We start from the raw sequence: 23,097 nt of genomic DNA on the forward strand, positions 1-23,097 counted from the left end.
TGATGAGAAATGAATGAAATGGTGGAATGAAGCAAGTGGGAGGAAATGGGCGGGCCCCGAGAAAACCCATGCACACGGTGTTCGTCCACCACAAGGTTCACTTGGCGGGAGCAGAGATGGAACCCAGGACCCCATGCACCAGAAGTGAACGCTCTACCAATGAGCCACGGCGGTCCTTAAAATAATAATAATAATAATAATAATAATAATAATAAGTAGTAGTAGTAGTAGTGGTAGTGTCATTGATAATAATTGTATTGTGTATGTATGATACTTGAAGACAGTACTTGAACTACACACACGATAAGGCTCGATTTGGCTCGTTTTGGCTCGAGTCGAGTTTCCAGTCGAGTTGGAGGAAATTTTTCGAGCCGAGTTCTCTAGTCGAGTTCAAAGATTTCTATTTCGAGTAGAGGCGAGTTTCAAAGAAAACTCGCTCGTGTCCATCCCTAATTTTTACAAACCAACTCACTACCAATTTTCCATATATAGAAAGTGCCCCTCCCCCACATAAAGGAGAATTTTAAAAAAATGCTAGGACACATTCTGTTTATTTTCAATAAAGAGTTAATACACTGAATTTTAGTTCCGTAAGTGTAACGACTTGCGAGATACTCATTTCTTTTTTTTCGCAAAAATTTGGATCCTCACTACCTCCTTAGGATATTATGCATTATAATAAAAGCAATATAACATCCCAATTTGGATTAAGGCCGAAATATATACCGAAAGTAATTTCTTTTGACTTTGCAATTTGACCGTGATGATCAGGCACACATAGTTACATTCAATTTTTTATATATTACAGTGATTCAAAAATGTACTTTTTCCAGTAGTTAGCTTCTCTAAAAACTCACAGGTCTCGAAAGCCAAGTTGTAGTGTAAGTCATATTGCTATTATTACAATTAAAAATATCAATATCGAAAAGTGCCTGAATTAACTTGGTTAGATATACTCATCTCAGGTAAGTAGACAGAAACAAGTGGAAAAGGAAGGGAAACGAAGGTCTTGAAAGTAAAATGGAGACAAATTTACCAGTCTTCAGAAGATACAGTCTACAATGCAGTGAGCAGAGAGGGTCGGTAGATCATACTGAGTCGGTGGGTCATGGTGGGTGGTGGGTCGCAGTGGGTCACGGTGGGTGGTGGGTCACAGTGGGTCATGGTGGGTGGTGGGTCACAGTGGGTCACATGCTGTTGACCCACGATCCACTGACCCACTCAAAAAACTTGACCCACTCCATCTCTGATTTGCACATTATTTTCATACCGTTTACAACAATGTACCCGCCACATAAAACGTTGACTCAGCTTTCTAATCGGACCGAATGTAATATATTAAATAATTTTGAATGAAATGAAATAAACCTCAAAGAAATAGAAAATTCTATACGAGCGTTGAAACCAAAAGCATATTGTGATCCTGATAACATTCCTCCTTATGTTGTGAAAGGTTGCAATGATCTATTTAAATAGCCACTCCGCATTACATTTAATATTTCTATAAATATTCCTTGCTTTAAAAATATCCTTATATATAAACGCAGCGGCGCAAATCTGTCTTCAACTTTCGAGGGGGAGGGGGACGGGTAAGAATGTTCTCATAACGTTTTTTTTTTTAATAGCAATGTTCAAAATATTTATGAAATTGAAAAACAATGCACAAATGAAGATGAAGGGAGCACAGTTGTCGTCAACATTGGAAGGCGGGCAGATTTGATGCTTATTCTGGAAATGGGGAGAGGGGGAGATGAGACTCATATTACAGTAGATGAATCTAATAACTCTGTTGTATTATATATCAGGCGATCCAGATGAAGTAGTGGTACATATCAGTGCCGTGAACACATTCTGAAATCTGAATATATGCATATTTATAATTGATATGTTTCTACTGAGGCATCCACAATGATCCACATTAACATTTTATTACACTTGTTTTATAATACTGTAATATAAATAATGCCTTCCCCGAAACTATGAAGAAAGAAAATCAATTATGTATGACACAACAATATGATAGTGATCTCAATAGCATTATAGCAATCGTTACAGGAATTAAACAAATAGTTGGAAATAAAGTAACTAATTAATGACAAATTTAATGTAATGAAGTTTCAAATCTTTACATAATTAAGGTGAAATGAAAAAGCCAAGAGAAATAAATTTCATTTCACTTTCTTTTGTGGCAGTCGGACACAAATCTCACTTATCCCCAAAAACCACTTTTCAAATTGGATTATTGGGGGGACAGCAACCCAATTCTAATATTGATGGGAACATAACCCTCTTCAACCCCCCGGGATTTGCGCCAGTGTATAAATGTAATTTTGTTTTAGTTTTTATTTATAAATATTAAAATTATATAATACAGTAGTTAAATTTCAACGAACCATTATGGTGCAGGTATTCAACATTCTTAAGAGCTACTCTTGTTTATTTCGATTTAAAGAAGCTATAATTAGATAATACATATTTCGCTCGACTTTTCTATGAAGCCACAGCTTCATTAGTTGCTAGTATATAAATTTCCTACTTTGCAAGGTCAAGCAGTTTCCTTAATTTATAATTTTAACACACACACACACACACACAAAAAAAAAAACAGGTCATGGAAGTTGCTACTAAAACAGCAAAAATAAACACCTGCCTCAAATACCATCTCCTCATAATAACCAAGAAAAATATATATATTTTTTTTAGTCATCGAAGATGTTTGAAGTCCTTTGAACAATAAAATTACAGCTCAGACCTCAAGAATGTGCTTTTTCTTTTTGTAAGTTGTTTCAATCTTCCTTTTCAATTCTGCACATGGAATGCGTTTCCTATCTTTTTGGCTCTGAACCAAATGAGTCCAAGTGAGTGCGAAGTGAGCGCGAGCTCGCGCTCACTTATCTCAACTGGGCTCGCGATCACTTTTCTCAACTGAGCTTGCACTCACTCGGGCTCGCGCTCATCTGTTTTGACTGGGCTCGCACTCACTCGCGCTCGCACTCAACTGTCTCAACTGGGCTCGCGCTCACTAGCACTCGCGATCACTTCTCTCAACTGACCTCGCACTCACTTGGGCTCGCGCTCATCTCTTTTGACTGGGCTCGCACTCACTCGCGCTCGCGCTCAACTGTCTCAACTGGGCTCGCGATCACTTCTCTCAACTGAGCTCGCACTCACTCGGGCTCGCGCTCATCTCTTTTGACTGGGCTCGCACTCACTCGCGCTCGCGCTCAACTGTCTCAACTGGGCTCGCGCTCACTAGCACTCGCGATCACTTCTCTCAACTGAGCTCGCACTCACTCGGGCTCGCGCTCATCTCTTTTGACTGGGCTCGCACTCACTCGCGCTCGCGCTCAACTGGACTCGCGCTCACTAGCACTCGCGATCACTTCTCTTAACTGAGCTCGCACTCACTCGGGCTCGCGCTCATCTCTTTTGACTGGGCTTGCACTCACTCGCGCTCGTACTCACTTCTCTCAACTGGGCTCGCGCTCACTTATTTCTTTGGGGCTCGGGCTCACTCGGACTCGTGCTCACTTCTCTCAACTGGCCTCGCGCTCACTTATTTCTTTGGGGCTCGGGCTCACTCGGGATCGCGCTCAATTATTGAGCTCGAGCCCGGTTGAGCGCGAGTGCCGAGCTCATGAGCGCCGGGCTCGCGAGTGTGGGCACCTATGCTAAATGGTAGATCTATTAGAACTTCTGGTTTCAATATTAATTGAAGAAATATTGCGTGATTCTCTTTACTATCTTTACTAGAGTCTATATTATCGTATTTCAATTGATACTAATTCAAATTAGAACGTAGCAACACTAATATTATTCGAGATATCGCCATACACGAATAAGATTTATAAGTATTTCATTTTATGTTTATTTCTATCAGTAGCGTAGCGTGATATTCCGAAAGGGGGATGCCAAAGTTAGTCATTTGTGCGATATAGTACTACTGCAAGCAGCAATACATAGCTATTCCGAATAGAAATATAGGGTTATACAAAATTTAGGAGGAAGCCCCCCTAATTGGAGGTCTAGTGGGGCATAGAGAAGTGAATGCGTAGATTACGTTAGAATTTAAGAACCAATTGTCTCAGCTCCTTCTTGCTACTACCGTTGTGACGAGAAAACTAGGCCCCACTTTTGTATGAACATTGTTTCTAGTATCGTTCCCTTTATTTCTTTCTCGTGGGCGGCTTTTTTCTCCACATACCATACGTCAATCTCGTTCTTTAAAAAAATGAAATGAAATCTTTGAGTTTTACGTCCCACGGTTATGCCGGTTAGGCTAAAAGAGACGGTGATTATGAGAGATGAGTGAAATGGTGGAATGAAGAAAGTGGGAGGAAACGGGAGAACCCCAAGAAAACCCACGCACGCGGTGTTTGTCCACCACGAAGTTTACTTGGCGGGGGCTGGGATCGAACCCGGGACCCCAAGCACCAGAGGTGAACGCTCTACCACTGAGCCACCGCGGCCCCGTTCTATATATCGCCCCTAGAAATTTTTCATCTTGGGTCCGGAACTCAGACGCCCGTTCGTGAATATGGGCCTGATTGTATATATCATTTGAAGATGTAAATACAAAGCACTTAAACCAACTCTGGGGGCCTGTTTTTGTATCCAGATACTGAAGTCAAGGGCGCAAATCTGTCTTCAACGTTCGTCAGATGGGTAAGACTGTTCCCATAATACTTTCCTTTTTTAACGATGTTCAAAATATCTATGAAGTTGAAAAAAATGCTGTGGAGGATTAGGGAAGCAGAGTTGTCTATAACATTTTAAGGCTTATTGTGGGGGGAGGGGAGAAGAGACTCATATTACAGTAGATGAATCAGATTTCTGAGGTAAACCTGTTGTACTCGTATATTATGTACCAAATGATGTAGATGAAATAGTGGTACATATCATTATTACATCTCAGTGCCGTGAGCACATTCTGAAATTTGAATATATGCATAATATTAATTGACATGTTTCTACTTACGCGTCCACAGTGATCCACATTAAAATTTTAGGACATTTGTTATGACTTCCCCAAAACTATGAAAGAAAATCAATCAGACCTATATTTGGCGCAACAATATTCTTATCTGAGCAAAATTATGATTACCACAATAGCATTATAGGAATTGTTACAGGAATTAAACAAATAGTTGAAAATAGACTACTAATAATTAATGAAAATGAAATATTAAAGAATACGATTCTTTTTTAAAAATGAAAGAAGTCAAAGGACATCAGTTTCGTTTGTGGCAGTCGGATAGAAATCATCATCACAATTTTCTAATCGGATTATTGGGGGGGTGGACAAGATTGTAGGGAACATGTTCCCCTTATGTCCCCGAGATTTGTGCCAGTGACTGAAGGACCCTGGCACAATCTTTGCGAGTGACTGGGATTGGTGGCTCTCTTGTCCTAGTAGATCGGTGATCGTAATTCTACAGAATGCTTTATATTTATGCCTGTGTCTTTGAGCTCCTTTACGATGAAGATTACAATTACGATGCATTTAGTTGTGATTAAGGCATAACTATTTTAATACTATTATTTACATGCTTCAAAAATGCGTTGAACTAACCATTTCCGTTTTGTTCTATTTCCTTTATATTAGGGCTCGTACGTTCTGATCAGAAACTATAGCTTAGTTCAAAATATATACAGTTGGAAATACTTGAATATGCCAGCGTATATCTAAAGCAAATGAAAGGTTGCAAGGGATGAGGAGAAGTGAGAAGGGAAGTATTGCGCATGTGCATTCAACAGAAAGCAGACAAAAACCCCGATGCTTTCAGTAGGCCTGGAAGCCCGAGGAAAATAGCATACGACAGGAGGAAAGACAGAAAATGTGCATCTGAGCGACGCGCATGCGTAGGTTCCTCTTGTCAAATTAAGTCGAGAGAGCGCGCCAGAAAATTGCAGTGGAGATAATTGTGATAATTACAAGCAAACAATTTATGTATAATGAAATACGTACTTTTTATTATCAACAGGGGATGCCGGGCATACCGGCGTTCTCTTACGCTACGCCGCTGATTTCTATTGTCACTAATTACATAATCTCTTTGTTTTCAGAGATATGAAGGCATAGACACATTTATAGCAAACATGGGCGTCTCTGGCGGGGGATGAGGGGGACACGTCCCCCCAATATTTTGAAGTTCAATATTTTATTCTAATTGCATTTATTTACTAACGACAGAATATCATATAAATAATAATTATTTTTTGGAATATAATATTCAGGCTGTGAAACGATTATAACAAGAGTAATTGATATACCTTAGGAGGTCCGTGAAGGTAAGCACAAAGGTCACAAAGGGAATCCAAGATAATAAACAGGTTGGACTAGGTAGTACCATTTCAGTCACTTCCTTTGATGTCCCCCTCAAATTTTACATGCCAGAGACGCCAGTGATGGCAAATGAAAAACTTCTGGGAGGATCTCGAACATAGCCGTTTATATTGTCCATTGGCAGTCGACGCACACTGTTTTCCAACAAATGCATACATCTGTCATAGTACTTTGTAGGCATATTCAGAGGGTTCATGTATCCTCATTGTCTTATGTAAGTTGTTATAAAAATTGTTCTTAAGTATTTACCAAATTATTTACTTGTCAATGACATTTGTTACGAAGTCACAGTAACATTATAACTGAATACTGGATAGGAATTTGTCCAAAGAATGTACATATTCGAGTGTATGTGAAGTATATTTATGTATGGACTTAGTTTATTATTTGACAAATAAAAAATACAATGTACAAACATACTTTTCTTTAATCAAAATGAAACAAATATATATACATTTAAGTTTTTTTGTGTGTGTGTGCGTGTGTGTAACGTCGCATGATTATGTTTCAAGGCTAAAGAAGAAGGCAATGATAATGAAGTGATGCAATGAAGAAAGTAGGAGGAAACGAGAATACATCGAGAAAACCAGTGCACATAAAATTTGTCCACCATATCAGACTTACTTGTTTAAAACTACGCAAACCAACATAATTAAAACTTTAAGTTACAAGGAGCTTGTGTGTTGATTAAATTAAAATTCTCATCTATGCTATTTATGGAAACAACAGGTCTCAGCATAAAAATGTAACCTTGCAGATTCAAAATTGAGTAAAAAAGTACTTTAACAATTAGATTGTATTAGTATTCAAAAATAGGAAAGTGGGATATTTATTCTGCTGCCTTGCTAGCACAGGGAAAATTACCCAAAATTACAAAGGTAGATGAATTTCACACTACACTAAACAATTTATCGTAAGTACGCCTTCTACACATTAATATTGATGTTAGACATTTTCATCTTCAAAGCTGGGAAATACAAGTAATTTTTGAAGTACTCGTATTTTTTCAAAAACTGATTTCTATTTTCCAACTTTTAAGAGGAAAATGTTTTAACTTCAATATTAATGTGTAGAAGGCGTAATTACTATAAATTGTCCAGTGCAGTGTGAGAGTAATCTACCTTTCTAGTTCCAGGAAACTTTCCCTGTGCCAGCAAGACAGCAGAATAACTACTTTTTTTCATTTTTGAATACTAATAAAATCTCATTTTTGAGTACTTTTTTACTCATTTTTTTAAAAAAATCCTTCTCATTTTTGAGAAGAGTTTTTCTTAAATTTGAGAGGAAATATTCTCAATTTTTGAGAACGTGTGTTTCTCAATTTTGCGGCTATCTGAGCATTTCGAATACTTTTCTACTCACTTTTGAGTATACATGTTCTCAGTTGTGAGGAGAGCATTACTAGTTTTTGAACAAAGAGTTTCTCAATGTTGATTACATTCATCTCATTTTACAGTTAACTTCCTCATTTTTGAGAAAATATGTTCTCGTTATTTTTGAGAAATAGCAGTTTCTCATTTTATTTAAGAATATTTTATCTCGCTTTTAAGAGAATTTTTACTCAAAAGTGAGTAAAATTTACTCAAATTTGAGTACATATTGTTCTTATATTTTAAACACCAATACTTTCTCACTTTTGAGAACAATGTATTTGGAGCTATTCTGAGAACACAATGTTCTCAAATTTGAGTCAATTTTACTCTTTTTAAGTAAGTATTTTTAACAGTGAGGCTTCAAATGTCGTTAGCACCAATTTAAGTATATACTTTAGTTCTTACTGTCAAGGTTGAGACCTGCACGGTAGAATGTTTGAGCCGAAACGGAAGCTCAACACGGGTAGTGATGTAAACCTGCTCGGCTCGGTCCAACGGAGCGAAATGCTCGAGCCAGCAAGTTTGGGATAAGCCATCGATTCGCTCCCAACTGAGCCATCAGCTCTGTTCGTCTCGGTTTGGGTGAGCCATTGGCTTAGATCGGCTCACCTAGGCTGACAACCCTAAGCCCGAGCCGAACAGTTTTGAACATCCGAGCCCTACAAATTTTAACAATTTCTGTCTCGAGGCAAATATTTGCTTTTCCGGAACTCAAATCCGGAATCTCGTGAACGATGGCCATGCCTCCTAGGCTTCACGACTACCGGCAGTCAATTAGTTTCTAGTATTCAGGTAGAAACCACCTATCTTTCATGTTTATACAAGTTGTTATAATAATAATAATAATAATAATAATAATAATAATAATAATAATAATAATAATAATAATAATAATAATAATAATAAGTTGTAGTAGCAGTAGTATCATTGATAATAATTACACTGTCTATATAGGATAGTTGAAGAGAGTACGGTACTTGAAACTACACAAAATTTAGCTCCATTTGGCTCGTTCTGGCTCGACTCGACTCGAAACTCGACCTGAATTCGAGTCGAGTTGGAGGAAATTTTTCGAACCTACTTCTCGAGTCGAGCTTAAATATGTCCGAGTTAAATATGTTTCGAGTCGAGTCGAGTTTCAAAGAAAACTCGCTCGAAGTCGCTTGTGGCCATCCCTACAGGCTTCTTATTCGATAGAGAAGGCGGTTTTCAGAACGGTGTTGAATAGAGCACTGAAACTTCAACCAACACTCTGGCAACACTGATCTGACAAATGAAGATCAATGCAGTGTGAATTTTGCAGCGGAATAGCGGATCGAGATTTCGGGGGGGGGGACCTTCATCAAGCAGTTAATTGAAAACGGTTGAATACGATGATAATATATTTATTCACTGTTTGCACCCCCCAATATTTTCTTCAAGTTGGCGCCTATGTTCGCAGCGACCTTATCCTGATAGCCGAAATACGCAGCTTCAATTCAGGCGACTCCGCGCACATTACATAGTTCCTCACGTTACACACGTAAAACATTACTTAGGAGATCAATTCAAAGAGCAAATTGAGTTCAAGTATATAAAAATGTCAGTACAGAAACAATATTTAAAATAAGAGATACTACATTTATTAGTAACGGGTTATGAAAATGACATCACGACTCAGAATCGGAAAGAGAGAAGGAAAGAAAGGAGTGAAAAGCCGGCAGCTAAGATGCGAGTCTCTTGCAAGTGTTGCAAGATTATAAACTTGAAAAATCTTATATCAAAAACAGAAGAACAGTAAAATTAGTTAATTGGTCAATGTTAGAAACCGTCCACAATGGATAGAAAATGGCTTAATATTTTTATATGATATATAAATTAAATAAAGTAGCTACCCCGTAAGAAACTTCTTTGCCTGCTGACAAATGAAACAAAATAAAGAATGGAACTCACATGTAACTTCTGCTATTTTTGTGCAGAGGGTAACACTGCTCTGCCAAATATCGCCTTCGCGCGTGCGTTAGAGTGGGTACGTGCATGTACTGAAACTGAAACAATGAAGAGTGTTAAGCGCGAAGTTGAAAATATGAATGAATCCGAATTATCATCTTCTCAGTATTATCGCAAACACGCGGAAGGGAAACCTCTTAAAATCAAGCAAAGTAAATTGTCATCAATTTCTACGCTCGACTAAGAGTATAATATGCAGACAAAACTATTGAAGAAATTGTTGATATGATTGTTGCCGGTTCGCTGTGGTTTACTCAGTGCCAATGTAGAGTGGCTGTGCTTTGAGAAAAAAATTGTATTTTTAATTTATTGTGTGGGAGGGTGGCTGCTCGTATGTTTCTGTTTATGATTGACCTTTTTCAGGTTGATATATGAGAATAACTTTATTTCTTATCCTTTCTTACCTTAATCAATTGAAATGAATAAGCAAAATAGTTTTCATGCTCTCGGGTTTTAATTGTGAGGATTGCAAATAGCCTTCATGACGTGCGAATTTCCAATACATTTATTACTATTGTCGTGTCTTCATGAATTATTAAAACAAATAAACCAAGAAACATATTTTTCGTAAGCGGCAGGGAAAGGACGAGAAATTACTGTTCCGCTCATATCAGCTGAAACCCGGAGCAGCGCCAGTTGAAACCCTGGCGATTGAGAGCCAAACCAAAACACACACACACACAGATACAAAGGCTTTCCTGTGAAAAGGTTCGCGCGCCGACATGTACTAATGCGCTTGTAATGCGGCTCTCAAGTTAACATTGCGTTTTTTTGTTGTTTTTTTTTTTTTTTTTTTTTTTTTTTTTTTGTAATTTATTACTTCTGGAATTTCAGATACGTGAACTTTCTATATCGAAACTTTGAAGCATAAAAGTACATATTTTCTTCTTTCTTTCTTTTTTAACTCTTCAGCCATCGTCTTCTCCCACTTCGATTTCATGATTTCGCACTCTGATGAAATATATTAAATACCGGCAGGAAAAATACTAATATATAACCTCCCTTTTAGGCGCCCCTCCAACCACACGCCCGGGGCACGTGCCTCGCTTCCTGCCCCAAATTTGCGGCCCTGTGAAATAAATATGTAAAATACAACGGTATATGTAAAGCTCTTACTTACAAATGCAAAAGAAGGAAGAATTTCAATTTTTGTTTAACTTTCGAAAGAAGCAATTACGAGATTAAAAATAAACTAGGAAAGGTAAAACATTTGTAAGAAAATGAAGTGAAACACACAGCGGTCTATGCTCTCACCCAGCAGTCGTATTGTTTTGAACCCCAAAATGTGACTTTTGGCATCTTGCACTTAGGTTCACAGCGGAAGCGACGAAATGACTTGACTCCAGTGCCGTGCTGTGGTATCTCAGAACCTGGGGGAGAGTATAAGACGGTGCCCCCGTAAATATGGGTGGATCGACAGACCAGCCATGAAGCGCCACCATGCTTGGCGAAAAGCGGTAGAAAATTTTCAAAATTAAACCCACCACAAGGCACGGGACTGCTTGACATCCATTGTAGCTTTTCTCCCCACCGGACAACACCCCCAGAAATCTACTGTGATACCATTTCCAAAATACATTTTGTTCAAGTATCCCTACTCGAAAACCCCTGTAAATAGAGTCTTTCTCCAATACAACTGAAATAATCTATTGTTTTCCTCCGTATTAATAAGATCACTTTTTGTTCAAAGGGAAAGGTCTATTCACACACAAAGCAGATACGGTTACACAATATATTCACTCTGGTATCCAAATCTACTTCCCTTTGATATTATACTATTGGGAAAAAACTCTTAAATTTGTCAAATTTTCATATTATAAATGGTAAAAAGTTTATACTAACCAGCCACTGCCTTGCTCTTATTTTATTAATAGGCCAATTAATTCTTATTAATCTCCACAATCTGCGTGTTGTCTTGTATACACTCTTGTATCAAATGCTTTTGCGTCCAATGCTCTCTCTGCAACCGAAACGCTTCTTCTGTCTGTCTTTGTTTTAATTCTGCACGCCACCTCTATTGTCAGTGGTACAATTTCCCAATGTTTAATTAAAGAATCTTCAAAATATTTAGGAATATCAAATGAACAAAAGTGAAGTGTGATCACTTGCAGAGTCGGATTTAGATTTACTGGGGCCCTAAACTGTTGAAGGTAATGGGGCCTGTTACGTGCCCAGGCGAAGGTACACACCCTATATACAGAAATGGATGAACTAATGATATTTTAGGAAGCAGGCTAGCAGAAGGGGCACCATTACTTACATCATAGTAGCCTACACAACAGGAAGCACTGTTGCTACGTCCTATGTATATATAAATTTTATTTTATTGATTGACTTTCTTATAGATTGGAAATGGCTATCCAGTTTTCTTCAGGCTTTTGGGGGCCCCAAGTCAGTGGGGCCCTAAACTGTAACTTGTTTAGCTTATACGTAAACCCGGCACTGATCACAGGAAACAAGTAAAGAAGCTTTCAATGAATATATCAATTTATTTCAAAATAGGAAACTACACAAAATTTATGCTAAGTCTATGAAAGAACTGATAATAATTTGCAGCACGAAGAAAGCAGCATTCTTCAAATTACCAACAAGGTATTTTAATTTGCCAACTTGTTAAGAAATTGAGAACTTTGGGGGGAGGTCCACCCTTACGGTCCTTAACGACACCCCTGGAAACCACACTATTTTTCGATTGGTATGGTAAAATAGTATTTTCCGTACTATTTTACTTTAAATTATTAATTATACATAAACTTTATTTTTAAATGACTGAATCGAGGCAATCTTACAATGATGTTTTATAACCTGGTCATTTGGGGGGCCAAGAACTCATTTGGGTGGCTTGGCCCCGATGCCTCCCCGTAACTACACCCCTGGTGAAACCCATCAACTGAGAATTAACACTAAAGTTATCAATAACCAATTGAAAATTGTTATACCTGTTTTCAATTAGTGTCAATGCATCATTTAATGTAATTTAATAATAACACTTGTCGGCATGAAAATCCTCCCACGAGGGTAAAAGAGTGTACCGGATTGATTTCGAGACGCTGATTACAAATATCTCATCAAGAAAGTTTCAGCACGTAAGTTTTTTTTTTTTTTTTGCGGGGTCTTGTTTACATAATTGACAGAAAAATCGTATTTTTCGTATTTCATATGTCTTTTCCGTGTTTGGAGTACATAATTCTCAATTTTTATCTTAATCCAAGAACTGTTACTAGGCTATACCCTAGGAACATTCTTTTCTCTAGCTCATGACACCCCGGAAACGTACCCCCTTCCCTTGGGTTGCAAAGATTTATTGTCGTTCGACACTGCATAAACCTAGGCGTTATTGACGGAGAAAGGTTTCGTAATGAACTTGAAATCATCGTCGGCTGCCTTTTGTCTAGATGACAGACAGATTGTTAAAAAAAGGCGCCAAGATATACACCACGTTATCGCTTGAAACAAATATTTTAGTTTCGAGTTGATCTTCGTGTTAGAAGGTGGTGTTACGCTGTGTCTGTGTATACCGTAGGTGGAAAATACTTCTGCATGAGATATTGACGTTTGTGTTATACGAACATGCCGAGAACTTGCAACAATTCCAATGATTCATTCATTCTGCTACATATGTAGGGAAGTGATTTTCAAGGCACAAAGTTGGGCATTGTCACCGTTTCTGAAGACAGCCTACCATCTACTTCGATTGTAAAATCGATGACCAGGATCGCGTTTGGGCTCCGAAACAAAGTTGTATCTCGTGTGCGCGTACTTTCACAGGATGATTGAAAGGTACACGTAAATCGATGCCGTTCGCCGTAACTATGGTTTGGCACGAGCCCCGTGGTAATGTTTCAGACTGTTACTTCGGCCTGATTAATATAAAAGGTTTCTCAAAGAACATCAAGCATAAAATACAGTATCCTAACTTGGATTCCGCGAGGAGACCTGTGAAACATGATGTTTGTCTGCCTGTACCCACACCACTAGACTTATACACCCTGTGCAGTGTTTCATCCGATGAAGAACCTGCTGCTTGTGAGGATGTTGCATAATCTTCCAGTACACAGTCAGATCCCAATTACGCTCCAGTGCCTGACACTAATGAACCACATGTGACAAGTCATGAAGAACTAAATGATCTGACCAGAGACTTAACCTTCCCAAGTCTAAAGCCCTGTTGCTTGCATCACGACTTCAACAATAGAATCTACTAAACCAAGAAGTGAATATATCAATGTATAGGAAAAGAGAGGTGAGCCTAGTTCCTAATTTTACAAACGATGGTGATTTGGTGTATTGCAGTGACTTTCCATCGCTAATGATGTGACGAAGGTGCAGGTCCCGTTAATTTCCACTTGTTTAGAGAACTGCCCACGCTATAGTTAGCGGTTGTCACAAAAGAGTTATAATTAAACTACACCATGATTTTCATGGGAAAGGTGGATTAATCTAGGGGAATAACAACATAACTTTCTAAAATATTTAAGTTTATTACATGCTAGGATGGCAATATACAACAACAATATTATTTGAGTAATTCAACAGGAGCAATTCATATTATTGATAGTGTGTTTCATAGATTGACAATTTAGTATAGATTGCTTTAACAATGACGTTATTGGAGATAAATGATGAAATGCAAGTATACGACAACAGTTCTTAATCTTGAAAGTTTTATGGTGGACAAGCAAATCATTTTAAGGTACTGCATGTCATCTCTACTCAAGAAATTACTGATGCACTAAGTGCTCATACATACCTTTCTGTGATCTCGTAACTTGGAGAACTTTGATGACGCTTCTGGTAACTCGTTGCCGACGTTCCGATGCCGAATGTCGAGTTTCGAATCTCTGAGTCGTTGAATGAATAATTTGAGACCTTGAGGTCTCTTTTTATTAGTTTCGAGGGACACACCCAAACCTCGTATCAGTCAGCTCAACCGTTTCCATCAGATTCCTAAATATGGAAACCTATTGTTCTTTTGCATTCTGATTGGCTCTTAGCAAGTACCGCACCCAGGATACATGGCATGACACACATGCACACACGTGGACGTCGTGAACAGTCACTGCCGGAAGATTTCAATGGCATGATTTCTAGATTTATCCATAATTGATAACTATTTGACTCCACTATTTGACCAATTTCCGCACATTAATGCAGGATCACGTTGTCAAAATCCTGATTGTGTATCCTGTATGGTGAGTAGTATAACCTTCAACAAGTAAACTTCCTACGAAAATTGCGCAGTAAAAGCCACATCAGTCACCTTCAGAAGTTTTGCGTATTTCCTTTCTCTGGTGCTAGCTTCTGGCAAACCGAGAGAAAAATATCGTTTTAAAATGCATATTAATTCAAAATAACCCTTTTAATTCCTTCAGTAAAGAGCAAGGGAACCATATTTTGGACCCAGCGTCACATTCCCACTGCTTCATAATTTTCTACCTCGAAAATTGCCAAGAAGCGAGCGTTAGTGCCGGAACATTTGAAACTTACTTTTTGAGTGGCCCTCGTAAAATAAAGTATATTGAAGACAAATAGAAAATCTTGGCAAATAGAATAATATAAAGGTTCATAAAAATAATTATGAGCCTTCTGTCAACATAGTCACATTTCATCTCTTCTTAACCTCAATACAGAGAACGTTTACAACAACAAGGTTGGTGTCTCTGTTCCATCACATAACACAACTAGATGGAAAAACAGGTGATCATGTATGAGGAACGTCAAGCTAATAAGTATATCTTAGTTTTACACTACATATTGTTCATTGCGTTAAAGGTGTATTACATTAAATTGAAAGTCAATAACATTTCAACATACTACAATTGTAAGAAGTTACGTGAATGAAATACTACATTAAATTTGATAGTAAACAACATTATGAACATACTACGATTGCAAGAAGTTAACATTATCACAGTCTACATAATGCCATGAAGTTCGTAACAGCTAATAGTCTTCATCTCCAAAGATTCATCACAAAAGGTTCAAGAACTTTGCATATAATATTTAACGACAAGCAGCGTTAATTTGTTTGAATTTTGTTATATGCAAGAATAGGACATAGAGCGAAAATAATGATATATAGTGAAAACAGTACAAGTGAATTAGATTATAAGACAAATAAAGATAACCGTTCAGATTACCACCCTAACGATAATTTTATAATGTTCAGAACACTATCTCAGATTTGAATTCAGTTCGTTTAGTACATTTGAGTTGCTAATTGTAAACTCTGAAACCTCATACAACAGCTTCGATTAAGTTTTGTTGTATGTTTGCGGATGTTAATGCTTACCATCTAGTGACATATTTACTATACCATAGTAGTAGGGACCCCGTTATGGCGAACCGAGTCAGCAAAAATTTCTCGATTCTGATTGGCTGGGAGAGGTCACGTGACGTTAGGCCCCGCCCACGCGGGAAATTCAAATTTTCAGGTCACGTGGTATGACTTCATGAGTCACCCTGCGGGGAAATCCCTCACCCGGGATTTTTGAAATTTGTTCCCTTTTACGGGTAAGATGTGTGATTCTGATTGGTTGAGAGATATCACGTGATTTTACACCCTGCGATATTTGAAATTTGTTCCCTTTTACGGGTAAGATGTGTGATTCTGATTGGTTGAGAGATATCACGTGATTTTAGACCCTGCGATATTTGAAATTCGTTCCCTTTTACGGGTAAGATGAGTGCTTTGGTACCACGATGATGATTGGCTGATAGAGGTCACGTGATCTTAGGCCCTGGGATTTTTAAAATTCGTTCCCTTTTTATGGGTAAGATGAGTCCTTTGGTACCACGATGCTGATTGGTTGATAGAGGTCACGTGATCTTAAGCCCTGTGACTTTTGAAATTCGTTCCCTTTTTATGAGTAAGATGAGTGCTTTGGTACCTCGATTCTGATTGGCTGATAGAGGTCACATGATTTTAGACCCGCCACACGGCGAACAGAATACGTGGGAAAACCCCTCACTCATTTGTTTTATTTTATGTGTAAGATGCGTGTTTTGGTACCTCGATTTTGATTGGTTGATAGAAGTCACATGATCTTAACCCCCCACAGCCCATGAGTGAAATATAGAGCGATATGTCGGTGATCCTGGATTTTAGAATTTAGTTCCCTTTTATGGTTATGCGTAAAGTTCCCATGAAGGGTTCAACCTCCTCCTTAAATAACCCTTTTTTGGTATCATGATATTGTACTGAAGTTTACCTTAAATATTATCGTTCTCTTTGACAGATAAGATGATTACCAGCTTTTTTTACCTTGATGGAGATCCTGTCCTTGAATTAGTAGTCTATGTCTCTGGAAGTAACAATGGTGAAAGAGAGGTGTCGCTTGTAGATTTCTTATAACACATTGTTGTGAGTTTAAGCGATTTTTTGCTCAGTAAGCGCTTCATTAATGGAAACAGTGTTGCCAGATTTGTCTTACCTAAACTGCTCCGATTCTTTTCGAAACGGTTCCGCAGAGTACAAGAAATTTTAAACTAAAAAATTTTTCGAACTAAAAAAATTTCAAAACTAAAAAAAATTTTAAACAAAAATTTTCAAACAAAAAATTTTCGAACTAAAAAATTTTGAAACAAAAATTTCAAAAAAATTCGAACTAAAAATTTTAAACTAAAAACTTTCGAACTAAATTTTCAAATCAAAAAATTTTCGAACTAAAAGGAATTTAAAAAATTTTCGAACCCAAAAAAAAATTCGAACTAAAAAAATTAAAAATTTTTCGAAAAATATTTTAAACTAAAAACTTTAGAACTAAATTTTCAAACCAAAAATTTTTCGAACTAAAAATTTTAAAAAAATTTCGAACCAATTTTAAAAACAAGTTTCGAACTAAAGATGTAAACCACATTTGAAAATTTTCAAATTAAAAATTTTTCGAACTAAATTAAAAATCAAATTTTGGACACTAAAAAAATTCTTTAATTAATTTTTCGAACAAAATCATGTAAACCAAATCTTGGATATATTTTTCACCTTAAATTTTCAAGATTACCATGATTTGAAAACAAGTGTTCAGGGTTTCAAGAAATAATAAAACATATTTTTTTTTTTCAACTTGTTGTATTTAACGAAAAGTATGTGGTCTTCCTATACATGTTTATTAACATAATAAATACAGGATCTAGTTAATGAATATTTTGGACGCGTCATCATCTTCGAATCTTGTAGCCGTATCCTGTAAAGAAAAAGAAGAAACGACGGATTACTTTAAGAATTTCTTTTTTCTGAAACAATAAAAATGAGTCAATATTGATAAGAGAGAAATAAAACTTACTCGTAAATGATGGATGTGCTTAGGCTCATCTTCCTCCTCGGGTACAGGATCACTGCATTTTTTTCACCGATGGATGTTTATGAACTCTTCTGGGTACTGCATTTTTCTTGGTGTTGCTCCTTTATGGTCAAGGTTCCTCCTTGGATACGAGATGACTGCATTTCTTCCACTGATGGTTGTGTTGATGGTTTATGAACTCTTGTGGGTACTTCATTTTCTTCTTGGTGTTGCTGCTTTGTGGTTAAGGAAGGGAAAGAAGAAAAGGAAAAGGAAAAAAGAAATGGCGGCCTTATTGGGTGTTTACAGTTTTTTCTTCTTCATCTTCTTTTTCCAGTTCCATCTTCTGTTTTTTAACGTACCCGTACGGAACCGTATCATAGGAATTGAATTCTTTAAATCGACGTTTTGTGTACTGGATACTGTACATTTTTTCTTCTTTGCGTGTGACGATGGTATGGTCTTTGGTCCTGCATATCTTATGGGGGATAGTGATGGTGACTTGTCCACGGCATTGATTTGTAATCATTTCTTTTAGCGTGTTGAAATTTAATTGCTGTCCTGCATTGTAATTTAATGTAAATCCTCTAATTTTGCATATGTAACTGGTGACGTTGGTATCCGGATTGTATATTTCTAGGCTGTAATTTTTTGGTCCTCCACTGACAAATGTCTTGATGTATGCTCGTGGTCCGTAAGATTCCATCTCGTCCGATAAGCATCCCAAGTACGTTGAAGGTTCAATGGTTGGCTCCCCGGGCTTCTCCGTAAATATTACAGAATCCGTGTCGAAATATAAAACACGTTCCTGCAACATTTCCAAGTACTTGTACAGTTCCAGACGTGCCTGACATGTTGTAAATGCACCTAACACGACATTGGTGTTTCGGTTTTGAACAGGCACATGTTCGTTGTACTCCCAGAACGCATACAACATCGTATCATTGATGGGTACAATTTGATGGAGTTTAATGTCGGGGGAAGTGAGTTTTTCATAAAATTCTTCCGGCCGATCAATAATTGTGGTCTGGCTAAAGTTTGTACGCTGGCAAAGCTTTCCCCAAAGAGCGTTAAGACAAAGCTTAGATAAACTTCTTCGTGCAGGATTATTTTCAATTTTGGACGGATCCAATGCAATACCTTCACGCTCCAGGACGGTTTGTATGAATTTTGATTTGTCTTCTTCGGTCACACAGGAACTAGGCCAGCCAGACGCTTCCATTTTTGATTTTAAAAATGTATTGATATATTCCGTGAACAAGCCACCTGTTTTCGTGATGGGATCATATTGTTCAATGTCATAATCCCAAATTTCAAAAATTTCCACTGGTTGATATCCTAATTCTACTGCTTTCTGGATTTCATATGATACCCATGTTCCAGTGAGGCATCGCTCCTGATCGTTGTGTGTACACGTTGCTGTAGGGTCTGGGTTCATTTCTTCGGCACACGCAGCACACAGTGGAAAGAGTAGTTTCTTGTTACATCGGTAAGGCAGGAGACCATGATAAAGATGGCGACTTGGTAATATCGACATTTTGATTAGACCATTGACTTTATTTATTGGTGGTATATTTTCATCACCCTGTAGATAAATTCTAGGATGGCCTACAGGGTATTTAGCACACTTATTTATGTAAGGATAAAGCGAGACAATATCGAAATATTTTATTACTTCTACTGCTTTTTCGTCGACTTGGTGGTACAATTTCACGCAATTGGTCCTTCCTCCAAAAAAGCTATCTCTTGGATTTAATGGTCTGCGGTTCATGTACGGGTGATTCTTCAGATACGTCGCCATTGCAGGATTTTGTTTTAAGAACTGATTAAATTCGCACTCCCACATTTCATGTACAATGTACCCCAATTCACGCAGTCTTGCATTTTTGCGTTGCGTTCGTTCATAACGGAATTCCATGGTGTCTTCTGGATTGCCATAGATGGGCTGATTACGGCCTGTAGTAATACATACTTTACACCCGTGATAAAAGCAGCCGGCATGCTCGTAGATGTGCTCCTCTAACGTCTCAGGATCTTGGTAGTAACCATCAACATGGAATCCCGCAATAAACACTTCTTTTTGTCGGGCCGCATGTAAGATTTGTTTTCCTTCGCTTTTTTCAATGTAGGCCAGCCATTGCATTGCAGCGATCGATTGCGTACTTCTCCATCGATAGCCATGTGCCGGTAGAATTCCAATGGTGTTGGGTTTGAGGAAATTCCGGCGGAATACTAAATTGGAAGCACTTGCAATCGTGATCGTCTCCAAGAAGGGATTCACTTTGGTTTCTGTTTCAAATGACGTCATAAACGAAACGCATGCTTGTCGCAGTACATTGACATCTTGAATACAATACTTGAGAATTTCTTTCTGAAAATCAAACGTGTCATTACGATGATCGTTGTACCAATGCATGAACTTGTTTCTGTCTTCGACGGCCATTTCATCTGCACCATAATACTTTGTTTCTGGAAGTGGTCCAATATACGATTGATTCTCCTTGGTGTTGAAGAAATGCGGGAAGTAGCCTTTGGTTGCGGGTAAATTGAACGCTTTTGACAATTTACTTAATGCCATAGGTAGGAAGTTCAACGAGTCAATGAACGTCAGATTATTCAAGGTTAAACTCAGTATCTTGGTCCCATTTAATATGACGTCAGGTCTCCATTGGCATTGTTCTACCATGGTCTTTAGGATAAAATGTCCATCGTATCCCTTAGCGTTGTGTGCGACACAGAAAATCCTATTTATATTGGGACGACGTTCCCGCAAGTACTGAAGAAAATCATAAACTGGATCCTCTCCTTGGAAAATATGCTGGCGCTGACCACACGTACTGCAAGACTGCTGGATATTATCGTTTTCAATACATGCATAACATACTTGTTGTGCAACCAATAAATTTGGAATGTGTACATACGTATTATCGCCAATATTCGTGTCCTGCATAGATTCTATATCATAGAATATCAATAAGGCTTTCTTTGCGTGCATGAGTGAAGGAACACCAGGTTTCAAACATTGTCGATCGGGAAGCATAAAACATTGATGGGATCCTGGAACAATCTTCTTACAAACATTGCAAAAGATCTCATTGCAATCATGAATGCGTTGTCCACTTCGTACAAAAGAATATACTCTGTAGCATTTAGTACATTGCTTCACCATTTTGCATACAGGTTCCCCTTGATGATATACAATATTACGATGATTATTAAAACATTTTTCGCCATAAAATTGACGATCGCAGTCGTTGCATAATATCGGCGTTTGGTTCTTGTCGCATAGTGGTCTCTGTAGACATTTGGAGCATGTTACAGGACAATTTTTTACATGTCTGTTACGTTTACTATACTTTTTATGGCACGCTTCACAGTAGAACTTGGTTGCAAAACAAGCAGTTAAAGATTGAATGATGTCAAAATGGCCAGCCAAACAAATCAAATTTATGAGAGTGCGATTTTCATCGTTGGGCCCCTCGTACATGATATCACGACCTGAGAAACTGGTATACACTGTAATTTTATATTCTTTGAGGTATGCCTGGAATTGTCGAATTTCATTTACACTGGCACCATGATCCAAATTGACTCCTGCATTTGAACATAACGCATCCACTTCATCGTCCACAATACATTTCGATTGATCTTTATATTGCTTATGTCGTTTCATATCTGTATTCTTGTATTTTTTCAGGCCAATAGCAATAACAAGGGCGTACGCCAGGCACCTTGAATCTTGATTTTTTACACGTACAATCCCACGCTTGCAACGTAACAATTCTTCATTTTGAAGTATTCCTTGTGCTAAACGATCTCCATATCCGTATCCTCTTGGAATATCCACACGATGAAAATGCACGGTGAATGGTTCGTGCAGGAGAAATGCATTGTTACTTTGTAAAACTCTTTCGAACGAGGCCCACATCGTTTCCAGTGTCAGGTTTCGGGCTTGGCGAAAACTCACCCAAAACGGTTTATTGGTATTCCGTGGTGATATTACCGATAAACCAACCATCGCCTCATCGTCGACATTGGCTAACAAATGGTCTAGCATTGCTTGGAAACTGTTATGTACATACTGTATGACATCGGTTCCTACGGGCGGTGCGTTGAATTGAATTTCGAGCATTCGGCCCTCAATGTTAAATCGTCTATAATGACGAGTGATTTCATTGCGAACAGTAAAACCCGATTCGGCCATGGTTAATAAAAGGAGAAAACAAACAAACAGGTACGGTAAAACAAATATGTAATGTGTGGAAAAAAGGAATTATGCAGCGTGAATTTACTACAAAAGAAAAGAAGAAAGAAAAATCTTAATCACCTGATAAACAGGAAATCATAACATTCATGATACATTCTTAACTAAGTAATTCATGTAAAGGTCCTGAGTTTGATTCCCTGACGGTGGCGTTCAGAATCTCATTATGAAAACATATGTACTAGAAATCAAAGTTTTTTTAAAAAAAATAATTATGTTACTGAAATGAGTGTTTTATTGCTGTCAAACTCGAGACCATTACATCAGCATGTAACTGACCTATCATTCTATAGTGATAAAAAGAATGCATGAAATGAATGAATGTTTCATCAGTACTGAGATGTGATAAAGCACGCGTCAGCATTTTTTTTTCCCCACTCACAACGACCTTTAAATGATGCGTTTGCAAGTTGAAGAGATTCATCAAGCATTAACGATACACATACGTAATTGTCAAAACAAAAATCTGTATAGCGTATTTTTTTTATTATTATTATTGTGACTAAGCGGTTAGCGTACATGGTTCGGACGTGGAAGGTCCTGGTTCAAGCCTCGGTGAGTTTGCTTTCCACGTCGGTGCATGTCAAGCCTTTTCTGTAATTTAATATTCTCATGCGTTATCATACATTCTTTTCAAACTAAGCTAAATGGTTGACGTGCACACCTCATAATACATAAACGTACATAAATCGTCTATAATGACGAGTGATTTCATTGGGAACAGTAAAACCCGATTCGGCCATGATTAAAAAATGAAAACAAACAAACAGGTACAATTGCGATAAATTTGATATGGAAAAAAGGAATTGAGCAGCGTGAATTTGAGTTGATTTTTTGATTTTT

The sequence above is a fragment of the Thermobia domestica genome, chromosome 3 (genome assembly GCF_964235325.1).
Source record: "Thermobia domestica chromosome 3, izTheDome1.hap1.1, whole genome shotgun sequence".
NCBI lineage: Eukaryota > Metazoa > Arthropoda > Insecta > Zygentoma > Lepismatidae > Thermobia > Thermobia domestica.